General features: G+C 50.0%; 1 protein-coding gene across 5 annotated transcripts in view; it reads left to right on the top strand.

Moving 5' to 3' along the window:
- IQSEC1 (IQ motif and Sec7 domain ArfGEF 1) overlaps nucleotides 1-18,863 on the top strand; it is a 189,316-nt gene that overhangs the window by 29,167 nt on the left and 141,286 nt on the right. For 2 of the 5 annotated variants that reach the window (XM_070405880.1, XM_070405879.1), the window contains exon 1: nucleotides 11,948-12,013. The exons of 1 other annotated variant lie outside the window; for it this stretch is intronic. The gene's annotated coding sequence lies outside the window, so the exon portion shown is untranslated. Of the gene's footprint in view, nucleotides 1-11,942; nucleotides 12,014-18,863 lie in introns of those variants that run through there. 2 more of the 5 variants (XM_070405873.1, XM_070405877.1) reach the window with 2 other exon arrangements.

The following is an 18,863-nucleotide window of genomic DNA, read 5'->3' as shown; positions in this document are numbered from 1 at the left end:
AAGTGGCTCAGCTCCTTTCATATGGGGTTCTGAAAGAAAAAATTGGAGTGGTGGGGTGAGAGTACTGAGGGGCTGTGAAGGGGAAGCTGTAGATAGGGAAGGCTTCTGAGTTGGACAGTGAATATCACATGTGGTGATTGGGGGCACAGCATTCCATGCAGAAGGCACAGCAAATGCAAAGGCCCTGGGGTGGGAGTGAAATTGGCATATTGCAAGAACAGTGAGATAGCCAGGGTGGTGGTGGAGAGGGGTATGAGAGGAGGCCGAGGAATCCTGCCTGGGAAGGGTTTGTCTGTGGCAGAGGGACCCCTGCGCAGAGCTGTGAGCTGGCAGGCTTAGGCCTCAGTTGAGTCCAGGCCATATCCCAGGGTAGATCCATCACCTCTGGCTGCAAAGATCTCCAGCTGGGAGACTCCCTTTGGAACCTTGGGCCTCGACTTTCTCATTGAAAAGAGAGCAGTTGGACTTGATGTTTTCAAGAGCCACTTGTGAGTGAACTGCTTTATGGGGCTGAGACAGGGCAGCTTCTTAGCTGATCCATCAGAAGAAAAGAAAGCACATGGTTTCTTGCATGTGAGGACCGAATGCTTCCCAGGGCTGCCCACCTACCCCAGGCCCTGTCCTGGGACCCCCCAAGGTGGCCTGAGCTGGCATGGCCCCAGGGCGTTTGTTGTGTGGGGGGCACCGGTAACTGTCTCACTTTTGCTGCCTCGGGAGCTCCCTGGAGACTGGAAGCAGCCCCTCCCCTGCCGCTACCTACAGCTTCTCCCTGTGCCCCAGGCCCTCTCTGGCCCACTGGGCCCAGCTTCCCATCTGCATGGAGGATGTGCTCCAGGCGGCCTTGAGGGGAAATCAGTCCCACCATTTGGCCCTAAAATTCCCCCAGGAACCAGAGGAACTGCTAACAGTCCTCAGAGAACAAGTACAGCTAAGAGTGGCCCCAACAACCAGGGCTCAGCAGATAGTTCCTCTGAGATCCCAGGCTGGAGGTCCTCACATGGCTGGCCTAGAGCAGCTGGAAGGTGAAGCCCATGGGTTCTGCTGTTTTTCTGACTATACTTGGTGGAAGCAGGGGTGTTTGAGGGCCTCTGCCCTCATGTATCTTTTATCTTGAGTTTCCATAAGATGTCTTCAGAGGAATGCATTCTCTATTTTTACAAGAAAGGGTTGGAGGCTGCAGCTTAGACAAAGGAAGCAACAGGTCTCTGCTCACAGTCTAGTGGGCAGGAAAGTCAAGTAACAGGCAGCTTGTCCTGGAGTGGGACTGGCACAGGGGCCGGGCGGTGCAGCTGTGAGTCAGGGAGCAAGGAACCTCTGTGCTGCATTGCAGAGGTGACGGAGTGGGATGGGGGTGGAAGGGGTGTGCTTTGTGAGGGCCTGTGAAGAGTAGACATGACCAGCACATGGAGAGCAAGGAGCAGGATGGGCAGAGAGACAGGCAGAGCCCAATCTCGCTGAGGATCTTGGCCTCTGTGAGCAAGCCTGAAAGGAGGTTCACAAGGCACTGGAGACATTCAGCAAGCCTGGGCCCCACATGTCGGGATACAGTGGATGCTATACAGGGTTACCGAGCCCTGCTATTAAACCCGGAGGCTGTGAGAAGGGGCAGGTCAGTGGTTATCTGGACATTGCTTCCCTAAGCCAGCTCCAGGTTGGAGGATAGAGAGCTGGATTGTACGTGCGAGCTCACACGCCTGTGCTCACACTCTCATGTAAGCCTGTGTTGTGGGCACTCCACAGCCAAACATAACAGTAGTGGCGCATGTTTGGCGAAAGCTGTAGTGCCCCACTTCTTCCCAGTCACGCAGTGAGAGAGAAGGCACTTGGTCAGGATTTTTGCCTGGTGAGCAGACCTGGGGTTTGAACTGAAGTCCTGCTGTGAGCACTGCCTGACGCAGTGGTACACTGCTCACCTGTGTGCTCGCCCTCTCCTGCAGGCCTGGTTGCCCCCAACACCCGAGCTCCTTAGACCGTCATCACACCATTATTCACACACAAACTCCAGATCTTTGTGCTGTCACTCCTTGCTCACACACTCACACGCCCCTTCCTAGCTGGCCTGGGTGCCCGGCCGGTGTGTGGGTGTCCATGGCAGGATGGGCTGAGCCCGGGGTGAAAGGTTCAGGAAATTCCTGGAAGTAGCTGAGCCACTGGCTTCTGAAACCCATTCATGTTGCAGACAGTAGTCCATTCTACTGGCCAGTGGGTGCCCTGCTTGGGGCCAGGCTGGGGAAGGCTCTGAAATGAAGGGATAGTGGTGGTTCTCTTGTCCTGGGGTGTCAGGGGCTGGGTGGGAGCTGTCATGAGTCCCTGTTCCCTCAGGTTTGACCACTCAGTTTGTCGTCAAATTAAGGCCCAGCTCTCACCAGACAGGGCAGGTAGGCTGGGTCAGGGAGTGGCCACAGTAGCCACCACCCCTCGAGGCTGGTCACACCTCATTTTGCAGCCAATGACTCAGTGCTTCTTGTCCTGGAGGACAGAGCTGGGCCCTGCCTTTCCCCTTCCTCTACTCAGCCATGTTTCCTGAGCTCTGTGGGCCCAGGTCACTCAGGATGCACGGTGAACAGTCCTGCTGCCTTTGCAGAGCTACCGTGTCAGGCAGGGGCAAATTGGCAAAGAAATTGGTTTTTAATATAATGTGTCACATGATGATAAGTGCTGCAAATAAAAGTCAGTCCCGGGATAGAGAGTGATGGGACAGTGGTCAAGAAAGGCATCTCATCAAATGGTAGGCACCCTTTTACCAGACAGCAGAAGGAAAGGAGGATGAGCCACATGAGTACCTGAAGGAAGAGCATCCAGGCGCTGGTGATGGTCAGTGCAAAGGTCCTGAGGTGGAGCATGCTTGGCCTGTTTGAGGAACAGCAAAGCAGCAGGCGTTAGATGGGATCTGCCCCCATCCTCGCAATCTCATCATCACATTCGATCTGACTTCTGACCCTCATGCAGCCTTGGGACACAGACAGAGCTGGGCTCCATATTCCCATTTCACAGGTGAGGAAAACTGAGATCCAGAAGAATATTGGTGCCAGACCCAGACCCAGGCCCCCCACGTACCTCCTCCAAGCACCATCTGGCCTCTGTGCCACTGGCCTTGCTGCTTGTGGGTGCCTCTGAGAAACCCAGCATTCCTGCTCTGGTAACTGTGGTGCCATGTGGTAGAGTGAATCCCAAGGAGGTTCTGGTGGCCCTGTTCACAGCTTGGGAATTCAGAAACAAAGGTCCCAGCTTCCTGTGCCATGGTCGTGAGAGGGAAGCTAATGTCCTTGTCTGGGGAGAGGGCAGGGTGGCACTTCAGGTGACTGGCCCAGTCTCTGCTACTTGGCAAAGAGGCTCATCACCCTGGCAAATGGCTGCTGTTGCCCGCTTCCCCACCTGCCCCGTGGTTCTCAGCCCAGTTATCTGATGGCTCTGCCGGCTCATCTCACCCCACTGAGGAGCAGCCCGCCTTCAGCCTGGGCCCATCCTAACAGTGCTGGGCCTGCCCTTTCCCTCCCTGGGCTCCATGCTCTCTGTTGCACAAGGGGGGATTGGACTGAGCCATTTTGAAAGCCTTACAGTCCCATCTGTCCAGGACGGGGTGCTTCCTAGGGAAAACTGCTCTCTGGGCAGGTTTCTCACTACCGTACTGCTGACACTGGGGAGCCGAACACTCGGGGGGCGGGGGGGAGGGGGCGTTCTGTGCACTGCAGGATGTTTAGCAGCATCTAAATGTCACTAGATGCCAGAAGCAGCTCCCTCCCCTGTTGTGACAACTACAGCTTCTCCAGACAATGCCAAATCTCCCCTGGCAGGGCTGGGATGGTGGCAAATCACCCCTGGTTGACAGCCGCTACTCCAGAAGCAGCATGCATGCCCATGACAGACTGAGAAGCACCCTCCTGGGGCCGGTCACTTTATTCTCTGGCTTACCCAAAACTCGGGGCTGGGGTCAGGCCTCTGGTTCCACACCCACACTTGGAAGCCTGGCATCCTTGCTCAGCACCAGCTGAGGCTCCTGGAAGTCATTCCTCACACACGGCGATGTGGTCTTTTCTGAGCCTGTTTCCTCCTCTATTGTCAGGGCAGTGTTAGTGAGGCCTCCTTATAAGGGTGCAATGGGAACACAGCTTTGTCAATGATGATAAGGAGAAAAGGGGCCTGGAGTAGCTGAGAGGTGAGTGCTCTACGATACTTCTGTTCTGCTCTCCAAGGTCCTCATCCTTTCAGCAAATGCTGACTGGGCACCTGGCAGGGCCAGGCATTGTGCTGAGCCGAGGGACGAGCTATGCAAAGAGATGCAGAGCCCTGTCCTGGAGATGCTTGTGCTATAATTGGAGGGGGGGGGGGGGGGGGGACACAGTAAACAAGTAAATGAAGAAGACCATTTCAGGGGATCATTTCCTGGGAAAAATCAGATGGGGTGATTTTACTCTGTTCCCTCAGAGAGAAGGGGAAGGCATGGAGGTGTGATGGGTGATTATGAGCCACCTGGGAGGGGCCCTGGGGCAGAAGGACTGCAAAGAGGGCCGAAAGGGTGTGGTGAATTAGGTGACATGAAGGAAGGCAGGGGCCTGCGCATTGGGAGCCTCAGAGAGGTCAGATGGCTAGCAGGAGCCAGATCATGGAAAGCCAGTTGGTGGGTCAGACGTTAGTTTTTTGTTCTGAGAGCAGCAGAGGGCCATGTGAGGGTATGGAGCATAAGAGCGATGTGTTAAGTTTCCCACAGCTGATGTGTAGGGAATGACCAGAGGACAGCCAGAGTAGAAGCTGGGGAGCTGCCAGGATGAATGAGGAGACAGGGGCTGGGCCCAGTGGTCCTGCTTTGTCAGCTGTGACTGCCAGATCCTAGGCCCACAGAGCCACCATTGTGCTGTTACTCTGTCCCTGCCCAACAATGCCTTGGCTGCTGGGCCCCTCAGCCCTGCAGCTCCCCTCCCTCCCTCGCTAGATGCAGGAGTTGCCTCCCAGTAGCCAATGAGCGGCTATCATCGAGGTTCCATTTTAGATTTTATCAGTGTGTCCCTGTCACCCAGGCAACCATGCAGTGCAGCCCTGTCAATCTTTCTCCACTGCCTTTCAGAGCAGAGCTGCTCTGTCTGTACCATGTGGCTATGTAGTGAGTTTTCTCTCATGCAGGCTGAGCTGGGATTCCATCAAACATAATTAGCAAACAAGGCTATGTTTTCTGCCATTTTGCCTCCGTCGTGCCTGTGCCCCCCGCCCACCCTGGGTCTTTCTGGCCTCAGCGACTCCAGGGCCATCAGGAGTTCCAGGGCCTGGTTGGAAGAAGGGGCTTGCAGAGCTACTGTCGGGAGCCCCAGCATCCAGGCCCCCAAGCAGGATGGGCTGAGGGCCTCCACAACTTGCCACAGCCAGGGTTGCCTTGGTTTGCCTAGGAGAGCCCCAAGGAGCATCAGCCTCCAGAGAGAGCGGCAATCTGAGACCGCATGGGCGAGCTCAGGAAGGATTGCCAGGCTTTTGTGCTTGCTGCTCTTTGTATGGGAGGCTTGTGCTGCAGGAGCCGCGGGGCAGGGCTGAGCCATGTGAGTGGAGCCTCCCTGGTGGGGACCGGGACAGACCAGAGCTGCTAGTCCCTCAACTCCCTCCAGTCTCTCAGTCTCAGTGGAGGCGCCACTGTGGTCCACTGGCTGGAAACAGAAAGGTGAAAATGCTCAAGTTCAAGGCCTTTTGCCTGGATTACTGGCAGTTTCTGTGCCTGCAGCCACTGCATGGAGTCTACAGAAGGTATGTCAACCGCCCTCTGCTCCCACTCCCGCCCCGGCCCCCCCAGGGAGGACCTATGCCGCTAGGGCAATGGGATTGCAAGGGAAAGTTCACTGTGAGCCTGCTATCTGTGGGGCCTCCTCATCCCTGAAACTGGCCAAGAATGGTGGTAGCATTTGCTGCAGGTCACTTTATAACTCTGCTTAATTGTACCCTCCTCTCGTTCCCACCCTGAATTGGTAGGATTTCTGCAGGCTGAATTTCATTGTTCCTTGTTGCTGGGATCAGCCCTGAATGGATTTGCTCCCAAGTAGGTCCGACCCTATAGGAGGGCAGCCCTGTGGGTCCAGAGGCCCCTGGCCTGACCCCACCCCACTATGCATACCCCTCTGGCCTCACGGGTAGCTCCTGTGACTAATGAGTTTGATGGCACCCCAAGCAGGGATTCGGGACTTATGTGGGAGGCAGAATGGGAGGATCTCTGGTCTGAAGGTTAGGAGACCAGAGTTTAATCCCTTCTCTTTCTGTGTGACTTTGGACAGGTCACTTTCCCTGTCTGGGCCACATGATGGGCAGCAGCTTTTGGGGACTGTTCCCTGAAATGATGTGGCCCAGACACCACCCCCTGAACATTAAGAGACGTGACAACATCTCCCACATGTGTGTTCTCTCCACGTGCACACCTTGGCCGTAATGCTGGCACCCGGGTCACCAGGAAGGACATCATGGTGCTGTTACCCTGGCTGCTTTTGAGTGCATGTAATGAAAGACCATAGAGGTAGGGGTTAGAATACCAGCTATTCTGAGGAAATTCTTTTTTTTTTTTTAATTCACAGCTGTTAGCATTTGAGCAGATGTGGGAAAGTGTGGGGAGCCTTTCTCTTTTCTTCCAGTGTGCTTTTTCTGAAGTGGGCAGGCACTGAGGGTCTCACAGCAGCCTCAGAACGGAAGTTCCCACTCTTGGGTGGACACCAGGGAGAGAGGCCATCCTGCAGCTCTGATTAGCACCAGCACTTCAAAGTGACCAGCCTTTTATTGTTCGTTATTACAGCCTCAGTTCACCTGAAATGTTCTAGCTGTTATTAAGTATCTACTGAGAATGAGGCCTTTTCGCTGATTGCTGATCCCCACCTTTAGCAGGTGAATAGAGTGAGACCCAAGGGCAGGCAGCCAAGTAAGGGTGGTCACAGAATTTGGACTCAGCTCTCTCTTGGTCCAAGATGGAATCTCTCTTGAGTGTTCCACAGCTTCTGGTTCCTGGGGCAGGAGGGACAAATGAGCCGCACCCGCCCCCCAACCCCCACAGAGGCTCAGCTGCACAAGGTAGGAGTCATGGTCAGAACCTTGACAGAGGAGTGGGACTAGATGAAGTGTTTGGAGGAGAAGGCTGGGCCCAGAAGGGGAGGATGGGGTTCCAGGCAGAGGGGAAAGCATGGGGGAGAAGGGGGGACCCAGAGGCTTTCAAAGGGCAAGTGCCTTCAGGTAGTAGTGAGGCTGGCCATGGAGTTAGGAGGGGCATAGAGACTGGAGTCCAGGGCCAGGGCCGGGGCTTTGTGCTGTGCAGTGTGGACCCCAGGAAAGAAGGGTCTTGGGGAGGGTCACCTCTGGGAATGACATGGTGCCATGTAAGAGTCCTGGCTCAGCCTCTAGGAAGAATCAGTAGGACTTTCCCCTTGGCTCCACCTACTGTGGGAGGTTCTTATTCAGAGCAGGTGCTCTTTTCTCAAGGAGCTCCAGCCTACAAGGGAAAAGAGAGCCACTAATAAGTCATGAAAGTTAAGGATGGGGCACAAAGATACCAACAGCAAGGGAGGCTGGGAGAAATCAAGGAAAGCTTCCTGCAGAAGGTGTCATCTGATCTGGGCCTAGATGTAGGAATCGGATTTTCCCAGACAGGCAAAGAGCATGGCATGAACAAATGTGTGGAGAAGGGAATGGAGCCAAGCATGCTTTATAAACGGACTAAGGTGAGGCTGAAGCACAGGGTACATGTCAGGGGTGAGGCTAGAAAGGAAGGGGAGTGGGCAAGGATAATGCTGAGGCTCACTGAGCACCTGCTGTGTGTGGGGCACCAACCCCAAGAAGTGTGGAATGCGATGATCCCATTTTCCATGTGAAGAAACTGAGGCACAGCAGGGAGAAGTAACTTGCTCAGAATAGCATGGCCTGTCAGTGGGGTCATTGGGATCACACCAGGGAGTCTGGCTGCAGAGGCCCCGTGCTGCCAGCTGAGGAGCTTCAACTATGCAAATGAGATTCTGGAGTCTGGTGACAGTCCTCTGTTAATCAGATAGTGTCCATAAATCATGTGACATATCAGTCAGGTAGGTGAGAACTCTGGCTTTATGGTTAGACCTCATCCTGGCAGGGAGCTCAGAATGTCACTTTCTCTCCATGCATCCCATTGGCTCCCCTGTGGCTCCATGGGAATTAGCAGGGTCATTGCCAAGAAAACATTTAATGTACAATGTTTGTTAGAGGCGTCAGAATTGGTGGCTGTCCTTGTGCATACAGATCTAATCCCAGGAAGGCTTTGGCCTTTTTTCCTAATGCCACATTCTGCTATTTAAAACAGCGACCTGAGCCCTGACCAGTGTGTCCCAAGTGGTTTAAGTGTTGGCCTGTGCACCGAAGGATCAGGGGTTCGATTCCCAGTCAAGGGCACGTACCTGGGTTGCAGGTTTGATCCCTGGCCCTGGTTGGCATGGTTGGAGGCAACCAATCGATGTCTCCCTCTCACATTGATTTTTTTTTCTCTCCCTCTCCCTCCCTCCCTTCCACTCTCTCTAAAAATCAATGTAAAAAAATATCCTAGGGTGAGGATTAACAAAACAAAAAAACCCAACGACCTGAAACTTCAGTTTGAAAAAGTTATTTTTCAGACAATGCATAATTAACCACCACTCTAAACACAGGGTGTGCCAGGCTCCCTCAAGGCTGTTAATTATCCTTTATTAGTGATCTTAAATTAATGTAAACTAATCCTTGAGCTCTGCCAGGGCTGGGGGTGGAGTTAGAGGAGTGGAGCTGCTTCTTCCAGTTAGAAAGGAGAAGTGTTCCCAGGGCCCCTCCACACCCCACCCAGGATGTGACCCACGGACACTTTAGCTTTGGCCCAGAGGCCATTGCGAGAGGGCACAGAAATCTCTCCCAAATTCCCAGGGCCCCACAGATTTCAGGGTCCTCTCATTAATGAAATAGTTCATGTGGCAAAGAAAATGGAGAGCATAGTGTACCCATTGCCCGGCTTCAGAAATAAACTGTTGCCGATGTGGTGAATGGCCTCTGTGGACCTCCCTCAAATCCCATTCCTCCTCCACTCCCCCAAAGATGACCCTAAGCTGTACCCCCACCCCCATTTGGTGTGTATATTTCCCATGCACATTTTTGTAATTTGGCTAATACAAAAGATTGTGCATGTTTTTTAACTTTAAATACTAGTACATAACATTATAATCTGTAACTTGCTTTTTATAAATTTTCAATTGTGGTAAAAGACACATACCATAAAATTGGCCATCTTAATAATTTTAAATGTACAATTCGGTAGCATTCAGTACATTCACATTGTTGTGCAGCCATCACCACCATCCATCTCCAGAACTCTTTTCATCTTCCCAAATCGAAACCCTGTCCCCATGTAACACTAACCCCCATTCCTTATCCTCCCAGCCCCTGCAACCACCATTCTAGTTTCTATCTCTGTGAGTTTGGCTCCTCTAGGGACCTCAAATAAACATTTTTCATTTTGTGACATGCTTATTTCATTCAGCACAATGTCCTCCAGGTTCACTCATGTGTAGCAGGTGTCAGGATTTCCTTCCTTTTTAAGGCTGAAGAATATTCCATTGTGTGTATAGACCACATTCTGTTTATGCAGTCATCCGTCAGTGAACATGGCTTCTGCCTTTTAACGATGGTGAATGGTTCTGCTAGAACATGGGTGTGTAAATACCTCAAGACACAACTTGCCTTTTCCACTTAATATTTTATCAGTGAGATTAATTCATGTTGTTATGTGTAGTTCTTATTCATTCATTATCATTGGTGTATAGTATTCCATTGTACTATTGTGCCCTAATTTAAATACAGTAACCCCTCCCCCTTATCTGTGGGTGCCTGAAAACTAGGATAGTACTGAACCTTGTATATACTATGTTTTTTCTGTACATACATATCTATGACAAAGTGTAATTTGTAAATTAGGCACCATAAGAGATTAACAATAAAATAGAACAATTATAACAACGCACTGCAATGAAAGTTATATGAATGGCTTTGAGGTCATTATTAAGATAAGGGTTACTTGAACACAAGCACTGTGATACCTAGATGGCTACTAAGTGACTAATGGACTAACGGGTGGGGAGTGTATACAGTATACAGCATGGGTTTGCTGGATGAAGGAATAATACGCTGGGCAGGACAGAGTGGACAGCACGAGATTTCATCGTACTGCTCAGAACAGTGCTCAACTGAAGACTTATGAATTGTTTATTTCTGGAATTTTCCATTTAATATTTTTGGACCATGGGTAACTGAAACCATGGAAAGCAAAACCACAGATAAAGGGGGAATGTGGTGCCTAATTTATAAATCTGTTCTGCTGCTTATAGGTGTCTAGGTGGTTTCCCATTTTTTGATATTACAGACTGGGCTACAGTGAGCATTCTTGCACATCTCCTGTGCGCGTATGGTGTTTCTGTAGGGTTTTTATCAGGACATTATGCAAATACTTCAACATTACTGGGCTTTTCTAAACTGTTTTCCAAAGTATCTGTAGCAGCGTGTGTCCTCACCAGCAGTGGGGAGAGTCCCTGTGTCTCTACATGCTTATCTATACTTGGTATTAAAAGCCAGAATAGCCCTAGCTGATTTGGCTAGAGCGTCAGCCTGCGGACTGAAGGGTCCCAGGTTCAATTCCAGTCAAGTGTACATGCCTCGGTTGCAGGCTTGATTCCCAATAGGGAGTGTGCAGGAGGCAGCCGAGCAATGATTCTCATCATTGATGTTTCTCTCTCTCTCTCCCTGTCCCTTCCTCTCTGAAATCAATATATATATATATATATGTATATATATATATATATAGCCAGAAGACATTTTTAATGTATAAAGGAGTGAAAGAGAGAAAGGTGAAGAGAGGAGAACACTGTAAGTGGTGTGAGACTCCACCATAACTCTCCTCAGCATCAGGCATCCCAAGCTGGAAGGTCTGCGTAGTTCCAGGTTCTGGTGGCCAAGGGGTGGGTGGTGGGGAGGAAATGGGTGTTAATCTCATGAAGATTTTATTCTGGGGAATATTCTTTCTGGGACAAGACCTTACTGGCTGTCCCATCCCCAAGAAACACTTCCTGCCTTCAGTGACTGTCAAACTTGGTGTGTGCGAGTAATCCATCTGAGTGATGTCTGCACCTCAGCTGTATCTTGGCAATGGATGGATGGGTCAGCCTGCCTGGAGAGAGCCATGCCAACCTAAGGAGCTCTGAATGCCCAGCAAACTCAGAGGGGGGAAAGAGCTGGGCCCGAGTGCTTACAAGTCCCTTCTCCTGCTGTGGGGTGAGTTGTGTCCCCCAGAATTCACATTTTGATGTTCTAGCCCCCAGGACCTCAGAATGTGACTGTGTTCGGAGATGAGACCTTTAGCGAGGCAGTAAAGGTGAAGTGAGGTCACTGGCTGGCCTTCTCCAATGTGGCTGGTGTCCTTATAAGGGGGAGGTTAGGGTGCAGACCCACAGAGAGGGGGCCAGGTCTGAAGTTCAGTTTATATGTATACTTGGCTGGGCCGGGGGTGGGGGTGACTTGCTTCTGGGTGAGATTCATTTAAATGGGTAGACTGAGTAAAGCAAATGGCTCTCCCCAGTGTGGGTAGGCCTCATCCAAAATTGAAGGTCTGAGTAGAACAAAAGTGCTAAATAAGGGGGAACATGATCTCCTGCCTGACTGCCCTCGAGCTGGGACATGAGTATTTCCTGCACCTGAACTCAAGCGGAAGTATTGGCTCTGCTGGGCCTCGAGCCTCCTGGGATTGGGGCTGGAGCTCCCCCAGCAGCTCTCCTAGAAGTTCTGGAGTTCAAGATCTCCAACCAGCCATCTGAAGATCCTGGGACTGTCCGCCTCCACAATCATGGGAGCCAGTTCTTAAAATAAATACACATACACATATCCAATTGGTTCTCTTTCTCTCGAGGTCCCTGACTAATCTACCATGTGACAGGGAAAAGATGGCTGTCTACGTGCTTAAGAAAGAAGCCTCAGAAGAAGAAACCGCCAGAAGACGCCTTGATAGCAACCTTCCAGCCTCCAGACTGTGAGAAAGATTTCCTGTTGTTTAAGCTGCCCAGCCAGTGGTACTTTGTTATGGCAGCCAAACAAACTACCAAGGCCCTCTGTTTTCCACCTGTGAAATGGTACAGGGACCCATTCTCAGGCTCATCATGAGGCTGTTAAGTACAGTGTATGTGCACACGTCCTGTATACTCAGCAGAACCGATGTGGCTGACGTGTGGCGGTTAGGACTGGGGTTAGAGTGAGGCATGCCCCCCCAAAAAACTCAGCAATCAAGGAAACCAAATGTCAGACTTGTACTTGAAGACAGGCTGTTGTCTGATTTACAACCCCTGTCATTGCACAGCAGTTTCCTGGCCCTGCCAAGTGTGTGTGTGTGTGGGTGTGTGTGTGTGGGTGTGTGTGTGTGTGGGTGGGTGGGTGTGTGTGGGGGGGGGTAGTTATGAGGACTGACAATGATGTGCAAATGATTTGGGTAATGTAGGGCAGTAGATATTATTTTAAAGCTTATTAGCTTTCTTCACTTGGTTCAAAATACAGGCAGCTATTTTGGTAAGTATATGTAGGGTGCACATTTTCCATTTGCTTCAGGCCTGTCCACAAGCCGCATGGTCTAATTCCAAAGGCCAGGTGAGGGCTTCTCTTTGGAAAGCTTTCCTGAGGATGCATTTCTCCTGTCTATTTGTAAAGGAGGCTTAAGAATCAGGGGTTGTTTCTCCATAGGATATCATCAGGTAACTCTGAATATGATCTGAGAATTTGTTGTTAATATCCTGACTTTGAAAATCATACTGTGTTTATGTCAGAGAATGTCCTTGTTTTTAGGAAAGATACTCTGAAGTAGTAGGGGCTTGAGGTGGGCAACTTCCAAACAATTTCTTTTTAAAAAGCGCGCACGTGTGTGTGTGTGTGTGTGTGTGTGTGTGTGTGTGTGTGTGGAGAGAGAGAGAGAGTAAATGGGATTCAATATTAACAGGTGAAGGATATACAAAAATTCTTTGTATTCTTCTTGCAACTTTTCCATAAGTCTGGACTTACTTCAAAATATTAAGTTAAAAAGAAAGAGCCAGTAGTTACTGCGGGCTGGTTGCATGTGCTCAGGCTCTCGCTTCTCCTGGAGCCCTTTGCCTCCACATCGCCCCTATGCCTCCTTCTCAGTCCTTCAGTTTTCAGCTCAAATGTCACCTTCTCAGAGAGGTCCTCCCTGATCACCTGGTCTAGCATAGTGCCACCCCCCTCTAGTTGTCATCTTTCGTGTCGCCCAGCTTGTTTTCTTTATCACCCTCACCAACACCAAAATTATCTTATTTGTTTGCTTATCATTTGTCCCCTCCATCCCTAGCCTCCAAATGTTGGTTCTATGGAACTTTGTCAGTTCACCTCTAACCTCCCATTCCCCATGCCTTGCACACAGTAGGTGCTCAATAAATATCTGTGAACAAAGGAAAGTTTCAGTGGTCAGAAAATTTTGAGTCTGTCCTTCCAGGTTTTCCCCCACAGACTTGCTATATAACCTTGGATAGTGCCGGCTCCACTCTGGGCCTCAGTTTCTTCCTCTGTACCCCAGCTCTGAAGCTTTTTAAAAATATATATTTTATTGATTTTTTAACAGAGAGGATGGGAGAGGGATAGAGAGTTAGAAACATCGATGAGAGAGAAACATCGATCAGCTGCCTCCTGCACACCCCCCACCGGGGATGTGCCCACAACCGAGGTACATGCCCTTGACCAGAATCGGACCTGGGACCCCTCAGTCCGAAGGCCGATGCTCTATCTACTAAGCCAAACGGTTAGGGCTCTGAAGCTTTTTGATTGTGTGATGTGGGAAGCCTCAGGCTGTTGTAGATGCTCAGAGTGCCCCTGGAGCCCCTCTGCTGCAGGCTCCACCAGCTGGGTGGGTCTGCCCTCAGGCTTGTCACTGCTTCCTCTCTGACAGAGGAAAAGCAGAAGGTGAGGACATGTGTTTTGTGGACTTTACCTGCAGTGCTCCCATACAGGTGGGGCCACAATGAGAGGAAGCTCACTTCCCTCCCAGAACTTCCTAGGAACAAAGATAGGGCAGGTTTTAAGCCCAGCACCTTTGGCAGGAAACAGTATCTGCTTGAAATTGAGTAGCATTGTCTTGTTTTCATGGTAACCTTCTACTTCCAGCAAGTGATACTCGTTTTCCACTTGGGAGAGTGATATAAAGTTTCCTTTTAAAACAAATGTATTCAAGGGTGAAAGCCAGTTAATTTGGTACTTTGTGCATTGTTTTAACATTTTATTGTAAATTTGAAGTGTAGTTGGAAGCAGGGTCCCACCATGAGTCACCCCTGGCAGGTTTCATTTTTCCTCCACCCGCTCCACTATTTTTCATGTTCAGCTTTCCCAAGGGTCTCCAAAAATGTCTTTTTGCCGTCTATTTGTTTAAACCAAGATCCTAATGATAGCCACACACTGCATGTGTGTCTTAAGTCTCCTTTTACCTGGAGTCCCCCCTCCTTTTTCATCCTTGCCATTTATTTGTTGAAGAAACCGGGCCATTTGCCTTTAGCATGTCCCACATTCAGTTTAGGGCTGATCATCTCTCCCAGTAGTGTCATTTAACCTGTGCCTCTGTCTCCCATAGTTGCTGTAACTAAGAGTTAGATCAGGAAATTTGTTTAGACTTGGGCCAATTTTTTAAGCCGGTTGATTTTAATAGAAAATATCAAGTAATATTAAATTAAATATTAGAATGTCCACAGAGAGAGTCTGCACTACAAAGGTGGGGTGAGAATGAACTTGGGACCTGTCTGTGCATGGAGAAGCAATGGAGAAGATTCAGGCAAGGGACTGAGCTGGACAGGTCTAGGTACTGGGAAACAGTCCTGAGGCAGAGATGAAAAAGAAAGGGGGAGGGGGGGACAAGAAAGGAAGCAGGAAGGCCGTTGAGGAGGTAATGTCCTGGCCCAGCATACCAGTCCTCTTTGAAGGCGGTTCATGTGTGTGTACACGCGCGAGTGTGTACACACACACACACACACACACACACACACGGCCAAGGAGACAGTTACTGTTTGGGGTATCTTGACCTGCATACTAGAACCCAGGTAGCTGGGAGAAAGGGTCCAAAGAATTTAGATCTTTCAGCAAAGGATGGGGTTCAAAGAAAGCAGATTTACTTGGGGAAGGGGGGCACTAAGAAGGAGCTAGGGAATGGCACAACCTGCAGCAAAAGATATTTAGGTTAGAGAAGGACTTCCATGCCAGATGAGGAAAGTTGTATATATAGTGGTTATAGTGTGGATTTTGGAGCACAATGCTTGGGTTCAAATCCTAGCCCTGCCATTTCCTATTTGTATAGTTCTGGGCATGTTTGTAAACCCTGCGTGCCTTAGTACCTCACCCTACAGATGAGATACTATTAGTACCTTCCTCATAGGATGGGCCTAATGACTAGATGAGTTAATCAAATGTACTGGCTACAGAAAGTACTCAGTAACCATTAGGTATTATTAGTATTGGATGATAGTGAAACATCTCTCCCTGGAAGTTTTAAAGATTGTCACACACCCCAAAAATTTAGAAACTAGAGGCTAAGAAAAGTGTTGCTTTATATTCATAATCTTCCACGTGGCTTCGCCCAGCATCAGCTCCTTCCATGTGTTTGGTCTTCATGAAGCCCATTGGAGGCAGACTCTATTTCTCTCCCCATTGGGGGATGAGGGGTGGAGGTATGTAAAATGGCTTGTAAGGATTGCATGCTTGTGAGCACAGCATTATAGAAAGGATAGAGGCAGGTCTTAAAGTTGGGCCCCTGTTCAGAGTCCTAGACCTGCTACTCCCTGGTTCTGTGACCTTAGGTAAGTCACTTCACACCTCTGAGACTCCATTTCTCCACCTCCACTTTAGGAATTGGGCTTTGCTTCCATTATCTGATTTCCTTATGTGACAGATCTAGGCCTCCCTCAGTCCCACAGGCAGGCCACCTGCAGTGATGTCCTCTCTTAGGGTCTGGCTCTGCCCTCACCCCAATTGACAGCCACCATAGCAGGTTCCTAGAGACAGATATCAAAGCAGTCTCCCCCTGGACACTCAGGAGCTGCCCAGGGTCCTGTTTTCCCTCTGTGTACAGTTATCTTCATATTTTCTATCTTCCTGGTCTCAGAGGCAGCTCAGAATCAGAGGCTAAACAGTGAGCAGGCCCTTACCCTAAATCCCACCCTGGGCAGGTCATGTCTCTTCTCTGGGCCTCAGTTTCCTCAGTTGCAAAATGAAAGGCAGGGGGAATCACATGGGAGACTTGTTCATTCATTCAGCAGATAGTCTCTCATTAACTCCTCTGGGCCAAATCCTTTGCTGGGGGAACAAGAAACTGATGAGCAAACCCACATTCATTCCCAGATCACTCCCAGTCTGGGGCTGCGGGCACTACAAGAGTCTCCCGAGCTGGACCCAGCATGGGCAGCTTCCTGAAGAAAGTGGGAGTTCAATGAATCTTATAGGGTGAGTGGGCCAGACACTCACAGATGTGCTTTATTTGGCCTGATGGGATTAGCCCACATGACATTTTAAATTTGAATTTATTGCAAATATCTAAAAATCAAGGGCTTTTATGCAAAAAATTGGGATTTCTGACTTCTAAAAAACCAGAGATTGCCTTCCTATAGCAACGACTATCCCTTTAGACCAGGCATAGTCTCCACCACTCTGTCCCACCTGATCACCCCTCCACACTTGCTCCACACTCGCTGTCCCCATCACTATCAGTGGAGCCTCCGTTCTTCCAGTTGCTCAGCCCATAAACCCAGGCACTGTCTACTACTCCTCCCTTCCTCTGCCCTGCTCCTTTATCCATCAGCAACTCCCACTAGCTATGCTTCGAGAATGTTTCTAGAATACAATCTGAGGGGAGGGGTTGGGAGGCTGGGTGAAAAAGGTGAAGGAATTAAGAAAAAAAACAAACCATTCATAGATAGATAACAGTACAGTGATTAACAGAGGAAAAGGGGCTGGAGGGAGGTAGGAAAGGATAAAGGGAAATAAATGTGATGGAAGGAGACTTGGGGTGGTGAACACACACAAATACAGAATACCGATGATGTATTATAGCATTGTACACCTGAAACCTATATACTTTTAAACCAATGTCACCCACCCTGACTGGTTTGGCTCAGCGGATAGAGCGTCGGCCTAAGGACTGAAGGGTCCCAGGTTCGATTCCAGTCAAGGGCATGGACCTGGGTTGCGGGCACATCCCCAGTGGGGGGTGTGCAGGAGGCGGCTGATCGATGTTTCTCCCTCATCGATGTTTCTGGCTCTCTGTCCCTCTCCCTTCCTCTCTGTAAGAAACCAATGGAATGTATTTTAAAAAAATAAAATAAATAAACCAATGTCACCCCAATAATTAAATTAAAAAATAGAATACAATCTCTTGTCCCCACCTCCAGGGCTACCATCCGAAGCCAAGCAAACATCAGCTGCCCCTGGTCCTTGCTGTTGTTACCTTTCCCCGACGGCCTCCTCTCTGCATAGTGAGCAAAGCGAGGCTCTGCATGGCCAGTCGGGACATGGATGCTGGCTCCTAGGCTCCCCAGGATGACTTCTCTGGCTTCTTCCCAAACACCCAGTGTGAGTCAGTAGCCAGCCCTGCCTGCTCCCTGAGCCTCCTAGTGGCCTGGGACAAGTGTTGGTGGCCTCCTAGCCTGAGACAAGGTGGCAGAACTCAGCCGCCCAGGAGGCCAGGAGCCCCGGAGCCCCCCAGTGGTCCCAGAAGACCCAAAGTTCTTAGCTGCGCATCTCCACTTTCCCATCTGGAAGACAGGGACTTCCCAGCACCCACTTCTCACAAGGCAAATGCTACTTCAGAAGCAAGAAGATTACGGGTTTTCATGTTCAGGCCACATGGTGTGTGTTTCTAGTGTCCACCTTTTTCCTGGCCCTACTCTGGCACCTCTGGAAGTCTGCAAATGTAAACGACTGTGATCCATTTTGTTCTCAGTCTGAAGCAGGAGAAAGAGCTCAGGGTTTGGAGTCAGATAGGCAGAGCCTGGTTTAGAGATCACCCTGGGCAAGGTGCCTGAACCTTGGCTTGTTAATTTGTATAAGGAGATAATGAAAACCACAACTACCTACGGTTACTGTGGAGGCTCATTTGGGTAATATGTGCCAAGACCTAAGCTGCATGGAAAATTTTCCCCACCTTCCATGGGCTCTCAGTGAAGGTGAGGGACCCAGACAGAGGTAATGTGCGTGCAAGGGGCAAAATGTTACAGCCCAGGCTCAGGGAATGGAGAGAATGTGGGTGGAAAAGGAGGGATCCAGGGGAAGCATGTCACCAAAAGAAATTATCTGCTTTATTTGTCTTCTTCATGGCACAGATTACTACTGAAAGTCAACCTATATAATAAAAGCCTAATATGCAAATAGACCGAACAGCAGAACGACTGGTGGAACGACCAGTGGAACTATCGGTCTCATGAACGGCCACTATGATGCTCACTGACCACCAGGGAGCAGACACTCAATGCAGGAGCTGCCCCCAGCCTGCAGGCCTCAGGCCAGCCAAGTCAGGTGCCAGTGGGCTCCTCCCCCACCCCGATTGCCCCACCCGTCGTCCTGCAGATCAGCCCTGATCGCCAGTCAGGCCTAGGGACTCTACCCGTGCATGAATTTCATGCACCAGGCCTCTCGTTTTTGTATATTAGCTCACTTGGTGCTCGTTGTTGCTCCCACCAGAATGTCAGCCCTCCTAGGTCCATTGCTTTCTTCAAGTCCTCAGTTGGTATCTGACACACAGTGAGCCCATCAGTGTATGTTGAATGGATAAAGGAACAACAAATGAATATTGAGCATCGTAGATATGATGACCTTTGAGTTGCACCTTCAAGGACAGTATATTGGGCCAT

The sequence above is a fragment of the Myotis yumanensis genome, unplaced genomic scaffold, assembly GCF_028538775.1.
Source record: "Myotis yumanensis isolate MYYU_CA2020_CCGP unplaced genomic scaffold, mMyoYum1.0.hap1 SCAF_2, whole genome shotgun sequence".
Taxonomy (NCBI): Eukaryota; Metazoa; Chordata; class Mammalia; order Chiroptera; family Vespertilionidae; genus Myotis; species Myotis yumanensis.
The sequence above is the reverse complement of the archived record's forward strand: the minus strand, read 5'-3'. Positions and strand labels throughout refer to the sequence as shown.